This window comes from Zophobas morio, unplaced genomic scaffold (genome assembly GCF_036711695.1).
Source record: "Zophobas morio isolate AGI-343-1 ecotype UQ-CSIRO unplaced genomic scaffold, CSIRO_AGI_Zmor_V1 ptg000074l, whole genome shotgun sequence".
Lineage (NCBI taxonomy): Eukaryota > Metazoa > Arthropoda > Insecta > Coleoptera > Tenebrionidae > Zophobas > Zophobas morio.
Window position 1 is genome coordinate 657,288 of NW_026972179.1, and position 18,527 is coordinate 675,814.

At 31.5% G+C, this 18,527-nt stretch overlaps 1 non-coding gene across 1 annotated transcript; it reads right to left on the reverse strand.

The window, feature by feature from the left end:
- Positions 1–329: 329 nt before the first annotated feature.
- Trnaa-cgc (transfer RNA alanine (anticodon CGC)) lies at positions 330–401 on the reverse strand. The gene has a single exon. It is a non-coding gene; the product is annotated as a tRNA-Ala (tRNA).
- Positions 402–18,527: the final 18,126 nt, after the last annotated feature.

Sequence of the window (18,527 nt, forward strand, 5' to 3'; positions counted from 1 at the left end):
ATTGCATCACTGTTGCATCACATCCCCTCCACTGGAGTCTCGGCCAATCAATACGGGCCTCGGCGGGGGTCGGGTGTTTCCGCCGGATCGGGACAAGAGCGTGACGACTGTCACCCTTATGTTAACCCCACGCCGCCGCAAATCAAACCAATCAACGCGCGATACTTGACATATTTCGACGGGAGAGTAATACTAAAAGGCTCTACATCATATTGGGATTAAATGGGAGATGGGGCGGGAGGGAGGATCGGGGAGGGGAGGTGCGATTTTTCGGGAGGATTGGGGTGGGCGATAATGAAAATGTTTTGAAAAGTTGCAAAAAAAAGAAGTGGAGGAGCTGGGATTTGAACCCAGGACTTTCAGCATGCGAAGCAGACACTCTACCACTGAGTTACACCCCCCACATTTGGTTACAAGTTTCGTGTCGTAATTACGGACGGGGAAATGTTTATGTTAATAACAATTTAGTTTTTCCATGAATTTCAAAAATTGTGAGTATTTATAAGGAGAGTGTGTGAGCAAACGACCGAAATTTCGAAATGATTACCAAGATAAATTTTATCTCCGGGTGTGGACTTTGACTATAGGCGATTTATACTCAGACGAGTATTAAAAGTTGCATACCCTGGGATCAATACAAAAATCGATTATTATTTACGAGATTTGCACGAGCTTGAAGAATTTTCATTTTGTAGCGAAATTTTTGTCCGAAACAACTCAAAAACTTGGAAAAAATGATCTATAAATATATACAGGGTGAGTTACTAAGCGCGCGTTTCTCAATACCTCATTAATTGTTAAAAACTGAAAAAATCGAACATTAAAGTTGTACGGTTCTTTGGGGACCATACTGTATACAGAGTGTGAAACTTAATTTTTGAAATTACGATGCGACGTTGCCACATTATTTCAATTTTCTTGTAATTTTTTTTGCAATGGAATTATTTTAAAAATCTCTTACAATATTGTTATTTTTGACGTAAAAACATGCTTAGAATGGTAAATTTTTGTAAGGAAATATCAATTTTGCAGTTACGCTCCGCCCCTCGGTCTGAGAACGAATGAAAAATTCATCATACTTAATACACATAGTTCTCTATGAACATGACCACTTGAGGACAAGTTTCACATGGTATTTCTTGTAGAAAAAAGATGATTTTGCAGTTAAGCTCCGCCCTCCGGCTGACGACGAATAAAAAAATCGTTACAGACAGGGTGGGTGGGCGGGGTTTATATTTTGCCTATGGTCCGTAATATACCTAGTCTTCTTTTCATAACAAGAAACTTAAAACATATTTAAAATTCTTGAATCACTCAAAACCTGACGAATTGAAAAACTGAAGAATTGAAAATCTGAAAATCGAAAAATTGAGAAATCTAGTAATCTCGGTGTTTCAGTTTCTCGAGTTCTCAATCGAAAAATGGAAAAATGAAAATATCGAAAAATCTAAAAGTCTAAAAATCAATTAATTGAAAAATCGAAAATTTAGAAAAGCCAAAAATTGTACTATTGAAAAAATCGAAAAACTGGAAAATCGCAAAATTGAAATATGAGAAAGTAGAGAAATCTAAACATAAAAATATCCAGTAATCAAAAATTTGAGAAATCGAGAAATTGGAAAATTGGAAAATCGACGAATTAAAAGAACTGATAAAACTAAAAAATCCCAAAACTCAAACATCGAAATATTGATCAAACGATAAATGGAAAAATTGAAAAAAAATAAGACAAATTGAAGAATCGAAAATCTGAAAATCGAAAAATTGAAAAATCCAGAAGTCGAGAAACCGAAATTTCGATGTTTCTGTTTATGGATTCGATCGAGAAATCGGAAAATTAAAATATCGAAAAATCTAGAAAGCCGAAAAATCAATAATTCGATTTCGAAAAACGCTAAAAATTGAAATATTGAAAAATCGAAAAATTGTAAAACAGAAATATAAGAAAATAGAGAAATTTGAAAATAAAAAAAATGGAGATCTCTAAAATTTGAAAAATCGAGAACTTGAAAAATCAAAAAATCGAGCCGAAAAAAAGTCAACACAAACACAATTTTATTTCATAAAATTTAAATAAGATTTATTTATTATCTACACATACAATAATCTTAATATTCTTATAAAATTTGACAATAATTGGTCCAGTATTTTCGCAAATTGTCTACTCGATAGAAGTCGATACAGCCAGACGACAAACAGACACGACAAAAAATGGGGAGACAAAAAAGTCAAGAAAGAACGAACAATAAAACAACAAAACAACGATAAAAGAGAATTGACAATATTTTTATTTTTGACGTAAATGAGATGCAATTTTCATATACAAAGTGTTCATAAAAATTGTTTTAATTATTACAAGAGGACAAAAATCGAGTAAGAATAAACACTCAGTATATGGAAATTTGATTTAGTTGATACCACAACAAAGCGCATACCTTCACTTATTCTTTCAGAAAATCTTGTAAAAAAGACTTCAAAATTAACTCTACTGCGTTTTTTTTGCGAATCTTCTCATTGACATTAACATTATTCATATTTGAAAATTGTAGAGTTTTAGATTTGTGATAAACACTCAGTGTATGGAAATTTGATTTAGTTGATACCACAACAAAGCGCATACTTTCACTTATTCTTTCAGAAAATCTTGTAAAAAGGACTTTAAAATTGACTCTATTGCGTTTTTTTTTGCGAATCTTCTCATTGCCAAGAAATACAAGAAAATTGGACGAACGTGGCAACGTCGCATCGGAATTTTTGGTTGTAAAGCCCAAGAAGGGGTGAATCAAAATATGTAAAGATATACAGGGTGTTTCACTGAAAAAATTCGAGTATGGTCCACAAAGTACTTTGGTTTTTGATTTAAATGTGACAAAATTGAAGGCGGATTCATAAAGCACGAGTACAGGGGAATAATTTCTTGTAGAAAAATGATGATTTTGCAGTTAAGCTCCACCTCACGACTGACGACGAATAAAAAAATTCGTTACAATTGAGATAGGGTGGGTGGGCGGGGTTTATATTTAGCCTTTCTTCGGCAATATACATAGTCTTCTTTTTATAACAAGGAACTTTTAATATTTTTAAGATGGTAAATTCGATAACGAATTACGGATTTTTTCAATTAAGCTCCGCCCATCGGTTTGAGAACGAATGAAAAATTCACCACAATTAAGATTGGGCCGTTTGAAGGTGGGGCTTAATCTTTGACTTTCTTTTTCACTTGATACATGTAGTTTTCTATGAACTACACAATTATTTAGGAATATGTTTCACATAAATAATGATTTGGAACTTAGGCTCCACCCACCGACTGACGACTAATAAAAAAATCGTTACAATTGAGATTTTGCTTATATTTTGCCTTTTTTCCGTAATATACGTAGTCTTCTCTTCATAACAAGAAACTTAATATTTAAAATTCTTGAATCACATCTAAAATTTGAGAGTAATCGGTCCAGTAGTTTCGGAAATTATGTACCTATACAGACACACGACAGGCGGATACGACAAAAAAAGGGAGACAAAAAAGGGGACAAAAAGGATAACAAAATAACAAAAAAGATGAAAAAAAAGGCTGTGAAAGGAAGAGACAAATGAAATTTTCATATACAGAGTGTTTATAAAAAATGTTTTAATTATTACAATTTTCCAATATCGTTAGTTCAGTTTTATCAAAGAGACACATCGACATGAGATATTAGAAGAATGAGGACAAAAAATCGAGTAAGATACAGTAATAAAATACAGGTGTTCCATTTGACAAAACTGAAATATCGATATTTGAAAATTGTAGAGTTTTAGATTTTTGATAAACACTCAGTATATGAAAATTTGAATTAGTTGATATCACAACAAGGCGCATAACTTCACTTATTCTTTCAGAAAATCTTGTAAAAAAAGACTTTAAAATTAACTCCATGGCGATTTTTTTGTGAATCTTCTCATTGCCAAAGAAATACAAGAAAGTTGAACTAACGTGGCAACGTCGCATCAGAATTTTAAAAAGTAATCTGTGGTTGTAAAGGGACCAATCAAAATATTTAAAGATATATCGGGTGTTTCAGTGAAAAAAATGAAGTTGTGTAATTTTCGAGTATAGTCCTCAAAGCATCGTACAACTTTGTTTTTTGACTTATAAAATTGAAGGCGAATTCATAAACCACGAGTACAAGGAAATACGAATTTTGCAATTAAGCTCCGCCCCCTGATTGATTATTTAAAAAAAAATCGTCACAATTGAGACAGGGCGGGTGGGCGGGGCCTATATTTTGTCTTTTTCCATAATCTACGTAGCATTCTTTTCACACCAAGAAACCTAAAAAATGTTTAAAATGGTAATCTTTTTTATTTCAAGCAAACATCGGTTTTGCATTTACGCTCCGCCCCTCGGTTTGACAACGAATCAAAAATTCATCTCAATTGAGATCGAGGCGGGTAAAGGTGGGGTTTAATCTTTGGATTTTTTTTACTTAATACATATAGTTTTCTGTGAACAACATAATTACTGGTAATTTCTTGTAGAAAAACGATGATTTTACAATTAAGGTCCGCCCTCTAGCGGACGACAAATAAAAAAAATCGTTACAATTGAGACCAGGTGGGTGGGCGGGGCTTATATTTTGTCTTTTTCCGTAATATACGTAGTCCTCTTTTCACAAGAAGAAACTTAAAAAAATGCTTACAATGGTAAATTTTTGTAAGGAAATATCAAGTTTGCAGTTACGCTCCGCCCCTCGGTCTGAGAACGAATGAAAAATTCATCATACTTAATACACATAGTTCTCTATGAACATGCTCACTTAAGAACAAGTTTTAAATGGTATTTCTTGTAGAAAAAAGATGATTTTGCAGTTAAGCTCCGCCTTTCGGCTGACGACGAATAAAAAAATTGTTACAATTGAGACAGGGTGGGTGGGCGGGGTTTATATTTTGTCTATGGTCCGTAATATACCTAGTCTTCTTTTCATAACAAGAAACTTAAAACATATTTAAAATTCTTGAATCACTCAAAACCCGAAAAACTGAAGAATTGAAAATCTGAAAATCGAAAAATTGAGAAATCTAGAAATTTCGGTGTTTCAGTTTCTCGATTTCTCAATCGAAAAATGGGAAAATCAAAATATCGAAAAATTTCAAAATCTAAAAGTCAATTAATCGAAAAATCGAAAATATAGAAAAGCCAAAAATTGTAATATTGAAAAAATCGAAAAACTGGAAAATCGCAAAATTGAAATATGAGAAAGTAGAGAAATCTAAACATAAAAATATCCAGTAATCAAAAATTTGAGAAATCGAGAAATTGGAAAATTGGAAAATCGACGAATTAAAAGAACTGATAAAACTAAAAAATCCCAAAACTCAAACATCGAAATATTGATCAAACGATAAATGGAAAAATTGAAAAAAAATAAGACAAATTGAAGAATCGAAAATCTGAAAATCGAAAAATTGAAAAATCCAGAAGTCGAGAAACCGAAATTTCGATGTTTCTGTTTATGGATTCGATCGAGAAATCGGAAAATTAAAATATCGAAAAATCTAGAAAGCCGAAAAATCAATAATTCGATTTCGAAAAACGCTAAAAATTGAAATATTGAAAAATCGAAAAATTGTAAAACAGAAATATAAGAAAATAGAGAAATTTGAAAATAAAAAAAATGGAGATCTCTAAAATTTGAAAAATCGAGAACTTGAAAAATCAAAAAATCGAGCCGAAAAAAAGTCAACACAAACACAATTTTATTTCATAAAATTTAAATAAGATTTATTTATTATCTACATATACAATAATCTTAATATTCTTATAAAATTTGACAATAATTGGTCCAGTATTTTCGAAAATTATCTACTCGATAGAAGTCGATACAGCCAGACGACAAACAGACACGACAAAAAATGAGGAGACAAAAAAGTCAAGAAAGAACGAACAATAAAACAACAAAACAACGATAAAAGAGAAGTGACAATATTTTTATTTTTGACGTAAATGAGATGAAATTTTCATATACAAAGTGTTCATAAAAATTGTTTTAATTATTACAAGAGGACAAAAATCGAGTAAGAATAAACACTTAGTATATGGAAATTTGATTTAGTTGATACCACAACAAAGCGCATACCTTCACTTATTCTTTCAGAAAATCTTGTAAAAAAGACTTCAAAATTAACTCTACTGCGTTTTTTTTGCGAATCTTCTCATTGACAAGAAATACAAGAAAATTGGACGAACGTGGCAACGTCGCATCGGAATTTCAAAAGTAAACTGTGGTTGTAAAGCCCAAGAAGGGGTCAACCAAAATATGTAATGATATATAGGGTGTTTCACTGAAAAAATTCGACTATGGTCCACAAAGTACTTTGGTTTTTGATTTAAATGTGTTAAAATTGAAGGCGGATTCATGAAGCACGAGTGCAGGGAAATATTTTCTTGTAGAAAAATGATGATTTTGCGGTTAAGCTCCACCTCACGACTGACGACGAATAAAAAAATGCGTCACAATTGAGATAGGGTGGGTGGGCGGGGCTTATATTTAGCCTTTCTTCGGCAATATACATAGTCTTCTTTTTATAACAAGGAACTTTTAATATTTTTAAGATGGTAAATTCGATAACGAAATACGGATTTTTTCAATTAAGCTCCGCCCATCGGTTTGAGAACGAATGAAAAATTCATCACAATTAAGATCGGGCCGTTTAAAGGTGGGGCTTAATCTTTGACTTTCTTTTTCACTTGATACACGTAGTTTTCTGTGAACTACACAATTACTTAGGAATATGTTTCACATAAATAATGATTTTGCACTTAGACTCCACCCACCGACTGACGACTAATAAAAATAATCGTCACAATTGAGATTGGGCGGGTGGGTGGGGCTTATATTTTGCCTTTTTTCCGTAATATACGTAGTCTTCTCTTCATAACAAGAAACTTAAAACATATTTAAAATTCTTGAATCAGTTATAAAATTTGAGTAATCGGTCCAGTAGTTTCGGAAATTATGTACCTATACAGAGACACGACAGACAGATACGGCAAAAAAAGGGGAGACAAAAAAGGCGACAAAAAGGATAACAAAATAAGAAAAAAGATGTATAAAAAGGCTGTGAAAGGAAGAGATACAAATGAAATTTTCAAATACAGAGTGTTTATAAAAATGTTTTAATTATTACAATTTCAAATATCGATAGTTCAGTTTTATAAAAGAGACACATCGATATGACATATTAGAAGAATGAGGACAAACAATCGAGTAAGATACAGTAATAAAATACAGAGTGTTCCATTTGACAAAACTGAAATATCGATATATGAAAATTGTAAAGTTTTCGATTTTTTATAAACACTCAGTATATGAAAATTTGATTTAGTTGATACCACAACAAAGCGCATAACTTCACTTATTCTTTCAGAAAATCTTGTAAAAAAAGACTTTAAAATTAATTCTATGGCATTTTTTGTGTGAATCTTTTCATTGGCAAAGAAATACAAGAAAGTTGGACTAACGTGGCAACGTCGCATAGGAATTTTAAAAAGTAATCTGTGGTTGTAAAGGGACCAATCAAAATATCTAAAGATATATAGGGTGTTTCATTGAAAAAAATTAAGTTGTGTAATTTTCGAGTATAGTCCTCGAAGCATCGTACAACTTTGTTTTTTGACTTATAAAATTGAAGGCGGATTCATAAACGAGTACAAGGAAATACGGATTTTGCAATTAAGCTCCGCCCCCTGATTGATAATAAAAAAAAAATCGTCACAATTGACGTAGGGCGAGTGGGCGGGGCCTATATTTTGTCTTTTTCCATAATCTACGTAGTCTTCTTTTCACACCAAGAAACCTAAAAAATGTTTTTAAAATGGTAAATTTTTGTAATTACGCTCCGCCTCTCAGTTTGACAATTGAGACCGAGGCTGGTAAAAGGTGGGGTTTAATCTTTGGATTTCTTTTTTACTTAATACACATAGTTTTCTAAGAACGACATGATTACTTAAGAACGTGTTTCACCTGGCAATTTCTTGTAGAAAAATGATGATTTTGCAGTTAAGCTCCGCCCTCCGGCTGACGACGAATAAAAAAAATCGTTACAATTGAGACCGGGCGGGTGGGCGGGGTTTATATTTTGTATTGTTTCCGTAATATATGTGATCTTTTTTTCACAACAAGAAACTTAAAAAATGCTTACAATGGTATTTTTTTGTAAGGAAATATCAATTTTGCAATTACGCTCCGCCCCTCTGTCTGAGAACGAATGAAAAATTCATCACAACTGAGATCGGAGCGGGTAAAGGTGGGGCTCAATCTGTGGATTTCTTTTTTACTTAATGCACATAGTTTTCTATAAACATGATTCCTTAAGAACATGTTTACATGGTAATTTCTTGTAGAAAAATGATGATTTTGCAGTTAAGCTCCGCCCTCCGACCGACGACGAATAAAAAAAATTCATCACAATTGAGATAGGGCGGGTGGGCGGGGCTTATATTTTGATTTTTTTCGTAATATACGCAGTCTTCTCTTCCTAACAATAAACTTAAAACATTTAAAATTCTCAAATCACTTACAAAGTTTGAGAGTAATCAGTCCAGTAGTTTCGGAAATTATGGACCTAATACAGACACACGACAGAAAAAGGCAATTAAAAAAAGGGCCGACAAAAAAGCCAACAAAAAAGCTAAGAAAAAACGAACAATAAAAGAACAAAATAGCGTTAAAAAGAAGAGAGCAAAAAGCAAAAAAACAACAAAAGGGATAACAAAATAACAAAAAATTTGTATAAAATGGCTACAAATGAACGAGAGACAAATGAAATTTTCATATACAGAGTGTTTATAAAAAATGTTTTAATTATTACAATTTTCAAATATGGATATTTCAGGTTTATCGAAGAGACACATCGACATGGCATATTAGAAGAATGAGGACAAAAAATCGAGTAAGATATAGTAATAAAATACAGGGTGTTCCATTTGACAAAACTGAAATAGTTAATCAAAATATGTAAAGATATATAGGGTCTTTCACTGAAAAAATTTTCGAGTATAGTCCACAAAGCACTTTAGTTTTTGATTTAAATGTTATAAAATTGAAAGCGGATTCATGAACGTCGAGTACAGGAAAATAATTTCTTATGGAATGATAATTTTGCCCCCCGACTGACGACGAATAAAAAAAATTCGTCACTATTGAGACAGGGTGGGTGGGCGGGGCTTAAATTTTGCCGTTTTTCGCTACCTAGTCTTCTTTTTATAACAAGAAACTTAAAATATGTTTAAAATGGTAAATTTTTGTCAGGAAATATCAATTTTGCAATTACGCTCCGCCCCCCGACTGACGAAGAATAAAAAAAATTCGTCACAATTGAGATAGGGCGGGTGGGCGGGGTTTATATTTTGCCTATGTTCCGTAATATACCTAGTCTTCTTTTCATAACAAGACACTTAAAGCATATTTAAAATTCTTGAATCACTCAAAACTAGTCAAAACCTGAAAAATTGAAAAACTGAAGAATTGAAAATCTGAAAATCGAAAAATCGAGAAATCTAGGAATTTCGATGTTTCAGTTTCTCGATTTCTCATTCGAAAAGTGGGAAAATCAAAATATCGAAAAATCTAAAAGTCTATAAGTCAATTATGTAATTGAAAAATCGAAAATTTAGAAACGCCAAAAATTGTAATATTGAAAAAACCGAAAAACTGAAAAATCGCAAAACTGAAATATGAGAAAGTAGAGAAATCTAAACAAAAAAATCCAGAAATTAAAAATTTGAAAAATCGAGAAATTGGAAAATTGGAAAATTGACGAATTGAAAAAGAGAAATATGAGAAATTTAAAAAACGAATAATCGAAAAGTCCCAAAACTCAAATATCGAAAAATTAAGAAAAAACAAGATAAACTGAAAAATCGAAAATCTGAAAACTGAAAAATTGAAAAATCCAGAAGTCCAGAAACGGAAATTTCGATGTTTATCGATTCGATTGAGAAATCGGAAAATTAAAATATCGAAAAATCTAGAAGTCGAAAAATCAATTAATCGGAAAAACGAAAATTTAGAAACGCCAAAAATTGTAATATTGAAAAAATCGAAAAACTGAAAAATCGCAAAACTGAAATATGAGAAAGTAGACAAATTTAAACATAAAAAATTCCAGAAATATAAAATGTGAAAAATCGAGAAATTGAAAAATCCCAAAATTGGATAAAAGAAACAAAATCGAGAAATTAGAAAATTGGAAAATCGACGAATTGAAAAACTGATAAAAATGAAAAATTAATTTAAAAAACGTATAATCGAAAAATCCCAAAACTCAAATATCGAAAAATTAAAAAAAACAAGATAAACTGAAAAATCGAAAATCTGAAAATCGAAAAATTGAAAAATCCAGAAGTCGAGAAACGGAAATTTCGATGTTTATCGATTCGATCCAGAAATCGGAAAATTAAAAAATCGAAAAATCTAGAAGTCGAAAAATCAATTAATCGAAAAGACGAAAATTTAGAAACGCCAAAAATTGTAATATTGACAAAATCGAAAAAGTGAAAAATCGCAAAACAGGAATATGAGAAAGTAGAGAAATTTAAACATAAAAAATTCCAGAAATCTAAAATTTGAAAAATCGAGAAATTGAAAAATCCCAAAATTGGATAAAAGAAACAAAATCGAGAAATTGGAAAATTGGAAAATCGACGAATTGAAAAACTGATAAAAATGAAAAATTAATTTAAAAAACGTATAATCGAAAAATTCCAAAACTCAAATATCGAAAAATTAAAAAAAACAAGTAAACTGAAAAATCGAAAATCTAAAAATCGAAAAATTGAAAAATCCAGAAGTCGAGAAACGGAAATTTCGATGTTTATCGATTCGATCGAGAAATCGGAAAATTAAAATATCGAAAAATCTAGAAGTCGAAAAATCAATTAATCGGAAAAACGAAAATTTAGAAACGCCAAAAATTGTAATATTGAAAAAATCGAAAAACTGAAAAATCGCAAAACTGCAATATGAGAAAGTAGAGAAATTTAAACATAAGAAATTCCAGAAATCCAAAATTTGAAAAATCGAGAAATTGAAAAATCCGGAAGTCGAGAAACGGAAATTTCGATGTTTATCGATTCGATCGAGAAATCGGAAAATCGAAAATTTAGAAACGCCAAAAATTGTAATATTGAAAAAATCGAAAAACTGAAAAATCGCAAAACTGCAATATGAGAAAGTAGAGAAATTTAAACAAAAAAAATTCCAGAAATCCAAAATTTGAAAAATCGAGAAATTGAAAAATCCGGAAGTCGAGAAACGGAAATTTCGATGTTTATCGATTCGATCGAGAAATCGGAAAATTAAAATATCGAAAAATCTAGAAGTCGAAAAATCAATTAATCGGAAAAACGAAAATTTAGAAACGCCAAAAATTGTAATATTGAAAAAATCGAAAAACTGAAAAATCGCAAAACTGCAATATGAGAAAGTAGAGAAATTTAAACATAAGAAATTCCAGAAATCCAAAATTTGAAAAATCGAGAAATTGAAAAATCCGGAAGTCGAGAAACGGAAATTTCGATGTTTATCGATTCGATCGAGAAATCGGAAAATCGAAAATTTAGAAACGCCAAAAATTGTAATATTGAAAAAATCGAAAAACTGAAAAATCGCAAAACTGCAATATGAGAAAGTAGAGAAATTTAAACAAAAAAAATTCCAGAAATCCAAAATTTGAAAAATCGAGAAATTGAAAAATCCGGAAGTCGAGAAACGGAAATTTCGATGTTTATCGATTCGATCGAGAAATCGGAAAATTAAAATATCGAAAAATCTAGAAGTCGAAAAAACAATTAATCGGAAAATCGAAAATTTAGAAACGCCAAAAATTGTAATATTGAAAAAATCGAAAAACTGAAAAATCGCAAAACTGAAATATGAGAAAGTAGACAAATTTAAACATAAAAAATTCCAGAAATCCAAAATTTGAAAAATCAAGGAATTGAAAAATCCCAAAATTGGATAAAAGAAACAAAATCGAGAAATTGGAAAATTGGAAAATCGACGAATTGAAAAACTGATAAAAATGAAAAATTAATTTAAAAAACGTATAATCGAAAAATCCCAAAACTCAAATATCGAAAAATTAAAAAAAAACAAGTAAACTGAAAAATCGAAAATCTAAAAATCGAAAAATTGAAAAATCCAGAAGTCGAGAAACGGAAATTTCGATGTTTATCGATTCGATCGAGAAATCGGAAAATTAAAATATCGAAAAATCTAGAAGTCGAAAAATCAATTAATCGGAAAAACGAAAATTTAGAAACGCCAAAAATTGTAATATTGAAAAAATCGAAAAACTGAAAAATCGCATAACTGAAATATGAGAAAGTAGAGAAATTTAAACATAAGAAATTCCAGAAATCCAAAATTTGAAAAATCGAGAAATTGAAAAATCCGGAAGTCGAGAAACGGAAATTTCGATGTTTATCGATTCGATCGAGAAATCGGAAAATTAAAATATCGAAAAATCTGGAAGTCGAAAAATCAATTAATCGGAAAAACGAAAATTTAGAAACGCCAAAAATTGTAATATTGAAAAAATCGAAAAACTGAAAAATCGCAAAACTGCAATATGAGAAATAGAGAAATTTAAACATAAGAAATTCCAGAAATCCAAAATTTGAAAAATCGAGAAATTGAAAAATCCGGAAGTCGAGAAACGGAAATTTCGATGTTTATCGATTCGATCGAGAAATCGGAAAATTAAAATATCGAAAAATCTAGAAGTCGAAAAATCAATTAATCGGAAAATCGAAAATTTAGAAACGCCAAAAATTGTAATATTGAAAAAATCGAAAAACTGAAAAATCGAAAAACTGAAAAATCGCAAAACTGAAATATGAGAAAGTAGACAAATTTAAACATAAAAAATTCCAGAAATCCAAAATTTGAAAAATCAAGGAATTGAAAAATCCCAAAATTGGGTAAAAGAAACAACATCGAGAAATTGGAAAATTGGAAAATCGACGAATTGAAAAACTGATAAAAATGAAAAATTAATTTAAAAAACGTATAATCGAAAAATCCCAAAACTCAAATATCGAAAAATTAAAAAAAACAAGATAAACTGAAAAATCGAAAAATTGAAAAATCCAGAAGTCGAGAAACGGAAATTTCGATGTTTATCGATTCGATCCAGAAATCGGAAAATTAAAAAATCGAAAAATCTAAAAGTCGAAAAATCAATTAATCGAAAAGACGAAAATTTAGAAACGCCAAAAATTGTAATATTGACAAAATCGAAAAACTGAAAAATCGCAAAACTGAAATATGAGAAAGTAGAGAAATTTAAACAAAAAAAATTCCAGAAATCCAAAATTTGAAAAATCGAGAAATTGAAAAATCCCAAAATTGGGTAAAAGAAACAAAATTGAGAAATTAGAAAATTGGAAAATCGACGAATTGAAAAACTGATAAAAATGAAAAATTAATTTAAAAAACGTATAATCGAAAAATCCCAAAACTCGAATATCGAAATATTGATCAAAGGATAAATGGAAAATTTGAAAAAAAGAAAGATAAATTGAAGAATCGAAAATCTGAAAATCGAAAAACTGAAAATCCAGAAGTCGAGAAACTTTAATTTCGATGTTTTTGGTTATCCATTCGATCGAGAAATAGGAAAATTAAAATATCGAAAAATCTAGAAGTCGAAAAATGAATTAATCGAAAATAAGAAACGCTAAAAATTGAAATATTGAAAAATCGAAAAATTGTAAAACTGGAATATAAGAAAATAGAGAAATCTAAAAATAAAAATGGAGAACTAGAAAATTTGAAAAATCGAGAACTTGAAAAATCCTAAAAATGAAATACCGAAAAAGTGAAAATCAAAATTGATAAGTTGGAAAATCGGGGAATTGAAAAATCAAAACTTGCAAAATCAAGAAATCGAGACATCGTTAAGCCGATACAGACAGACAACAGACAAACACGACAAAAAAGGTGACAAAAAGGCCAAGAAAGAACGAACAATAAAACAACAAAACAGCGATAAAACAGAAGGAAGCAAAAATAGAATAAAAGCTACAAAAAGAGGATAACAAAAAACAAAAAAGCAGTATAAAAAGGTTCACCCAAAAAAGTGGGGAAAACTCGACAAATATGAAACGACGTCAGAGAGGCAGAAACTTAAGATCTATTTTTACTTCCCGAGCGTAAGCAAAGGAAGTATTGTAATCGAGTCCGTCGGCCGACTCTCTACTTTTACGTTTTCTCGATCTTTCATGACCCCTAGAAGACGAAGAAATAGGTCTCCCATTTCCGTCTGTCTGTCCGTCTGTCCGTCTGTCCGTCTGTCCGTCTGTCCGTCCGTCTGTCCGACTGTCCGTCTGTCCGTCCGTCTGTCCGTCTGTCCGTCTGTCCGTCTGTTGTCACGGATTTTTATTAGACAGATAATCTCCGAAAGTACTCGACCGATTGTTGTGAAATTTTGTACTTATATTAAGAATATCATGTAGATGGTAAAACGCTAACCAAAATTTGTCGAATCATCCCCACCACTAAAGCGATGACGTCACTTCAAAATTGTACATAGTAAATGGGTTTTCAATTGTATAAAATAACATAGTCCTACACATGTAGTTTACAACTCTGAATCGACTTTTCACCCGAAACGTCCAGATTTTTGGAAAAAAAATCAAAATTATAAAACAACATTTTGAAATTTAATTTTTAATCTGCTAACCAGAATGCTTTGAAATGTTGCAGATGTTTTAAGGCTATAAAGAGCATCATAAATCTTTAGTCAAAAAATATTTGCTTATCCCCTCCAAAAACTTGATGACGTCAGCTCAAAAGTTTGTGAATAAATCATATCTAAAATGTACAAAATATGATGAGTCTGTACTTGTGATCTATCACTCCATTAATATTTTTTGGATTTGCATATACAGGGTGACTCAAAAAAATTAATGAATGCGTAAATATATTTTATTGATTTAATCAGGAACTACAAAACCGAATGCTCTGAAATCTTGCAGATGTTTTAAGGTCATAAAGAGCATAATAAATGTTTAGTCAAAATATATTTGCTTATCCCCTCCAAAAACTTGATGACGTCAACTCGAAAGTTTGCCGAATAAATCATATCTAAAATGTACAAAATATGATGAGCCTGTACTTGTCATTTATCACTCCATTCATATTTTTTGGATTTGCATATACAGAGTGACTCAAAAAAATTAATGAATGCGTAAATTTATTTTATTGATTTAATCAGGAACTACAAAACCGAATGCTTTGAAATCTTGCAGATGTTTTAAGGTTATAAAGAGCATAATAAATTTTTAGTCAAAATATATTTGGTTATCTTCTACAAAAAACTGATGACGTCAGCTCAAAAGTTTTCCGAATAAATCGTATCTAAAATGTACAAAATATGATGAGTCTGTACTTGTGATTTATCATTCCATTCATATTTTTGGATTTGCATATGCAGGGTGACTCAAAAAAATTAATGAAGGCGTGAATTTATTTTATCGATTTAATCAGGAATTACAAAACCGAATGCTTTGAAATCTTGGGAATATTTTAAAGTTATTATAAGCATGGTAAACTTTTGTTCAAAATGTATTTGTTCATCCCTCCTAAAAAAAATGATGACGTCACCCTTAAATTTTGCTGAATAAATCCTATCTAAAATGCAAAAAATATGATGAGTTTGTACTTGTGATTTATCATTCCATTCATATTTTTTAGATTTTCTTAAGAGGTGGTTCAAAAAAATTAATGAAGTCAATTTATTTTATTGATTAAATTAAAGGCAACACTTATTATTAGTATTACACCCCAACCAACCCAATTTGGTAGACACAAAATTTGTTAAAGGAAAAACTCGGTTGAAACATAAGGGTAGCACGCTTATTTACATCGACTTTAACATTACAGACCTGCATTTGTTTTATGCGTTCACTTGATTCCGCGAATGTGAAATAGACATGTTCATAATCAACCAATTGTGAATTTCACCGTCAAGAATTAAAATAAAACCCAATGTTTTATATAATAAGCGGAAGTCGAAGCAATAAAACCGACGGTCGTTTTGTTTACAGTTTCTGTGTTTGGCTCTCACGTATGCTGTTACGCCTGTCATCTTAAATTAAGAATGTTTATACATACACGATTTTCAGTTGCCTCTGATACGTAGGTATACGTGAGTAAATTGTTTCGTTATTTTATTGATTATTACAAATCAATATTCAAACGACCCAATTCATTTTCCCGAAAATTTGAGAATATAATAATTTTATTCTTAGTATTACACTACATCTATCCCAACTGATATACGTGTCCTTGCAAAAATGTTGATGACGTCATCGCAATTTTTTTTTAAATTCCCACTACAAAAATGTAATGAGAAAAAAAACACAATAGGCATGCAGTCGTCAAGTTTCCGACAGCGAGGGAAGTACTGTCTAAACTCTTTAGACCAATTTTTTCATTTTCTAGTAGTCATAAAACGTCGAGAAAACATGAAAGTAATCATTCAGCTATTTTCACCCTATTACAATATTGCTAGGACATAAAAATAAGAATTTTTACGGATACATACCAAGAAATCTCTCTAAACTGTTTACATCGAACTTTCCTCAACCATGAAACAACTACCTAGTTCCAGACTTTCAAATCGGGATCATAGACAAGCTATATTGGAATCAGTACTTCGAGATCTATTATTATATTCCAGAATTGTTTGTGGATTTTATACAATTTTTTGAAAAGCTCAATTTTTCAATACTTCTCTCCGACTCCGATTGTGTATACAATATGTATAAATAATCGTGTTTTAGCGATATTTCAGAACTCCCTTTCCATCAAACTTAAAAAACGCCCACAGTCCTCGTTATAGCGCACATTTCATTAAATCAAAAAATTCATAAAGCTAATAATCGCATTTTTGTTCCCTCATCAAATAATCACCTCCCAAACGAATCCACTTTTGCTTAGGAGCCGCCTCTCAGTTTAAATTTTAATAACAACTATCCTAACTTCATTATCCGAAAATCAAAGCAACGAAATGAACCTTAATCTTATTCTCACTTTTCCTTTTGTTTCCATTTGTGCGCCAGCTTTTCCAGCTCTTTCTCAGCCTGCGAATCGACTCGAGAGGGGATACCGATCGCCCTTGGACAACCCTGACGATTATTTGTTTTCTTACTACGACGTGACGGTCTACTTTGGATATTAACTTTAATTACTCAGAGCAACTTTTAATGTAGGGGGAAACTTTGATAGTTTCGTGATATCGGTTTATTCTATTACCTTCCTCGAAAAGTCGACAAGTACGTTTCGAAACAGATAAAACACATAAAAACAAAGTTTCTTTAAGTTTCTATAGTTTGATGAGGCGTTCACAGTTACGGGAAACTCGGCTCCGATTGGTCGTTTCAAGGTCAACTAGATTTGGAAAAACGTGGTTATTAAAACGTTGCTTGAACGTGTAAATTACGACGTGAGGACATAGTTTTGTTAGATAGCTATATCTGCGCTCGTATGACATAATAAACTGAAATTAATTACGTCTTCGTTGTAATTTGCTTCGAATTTCAGTTGACAGCGTGGTACAACATACCCCATTTATCAATCTGTCTGCAGTGGCAAGCAATGCAAACTATACGATGTCGCCATAATTTAAACTTAGTTGCTATAAATTTATGACGATTTTCGTTGTTAAAACTGTGGCAGCAAATCAACTGGAGAGACGACGAGAACGAATTGTCAGTAAGATGAGAGGGCAAGAAGAATGATGTGATAAAAACGAGCACGCATAATAAAGCTATGACGGAACTCATCATTTCGCATTGAATTGCGAAATTATACGGCATGAATATCATTTCTACCTAGTTCCAAGTACATAACGGCGAGAATCTCGATTTAGACGTCGTAAAATATTAAATTATGGAAAAGTTCGCCAAATCACATCAACATATGTACCGAATTTCTCCATTATCCTATTACGATAACACAGAGTTATTCGCGATGAATATGTCGGAGGTCTTAATCGATCGGTTCGGCACGAGCGGCGCCCCTGGAAACAAGTCACCGACGAGACTTCACCTTAAAACATCATTGAAAAAATATAGAAAAAAAAGCGGTTCAATTATAATTAAACAAGGTCGGGGAAGTTCCCGGGTCGAGCCTCCCTCCCGTCCAAAACTTCGACGATTCAGCCTCCCGTTTCTAAATATAACCCCACACAACAGTCAAAATTAAATTTAGACTCCCGAAATCCTCATATAAAAATTCAAAGCGAATTAACAAAAAAATCGTTAGCACGCAGCCGCTTTAACAAAACCCGACTCTAATAATAAAAGTTTCGAGGATCTTTCCTATTTCGAGATCGGGCTAAAATTCGTTCGTTAAAAGTTACGACTTCCGGCTTCCGCGTCACACTGCATAGAAAAAACGAGACATTATCAGAATAAACAACAACAAAAGGGAGCAAAGTGGCAGGTTTGGCAGTGATATCGACCCATGGAGAGG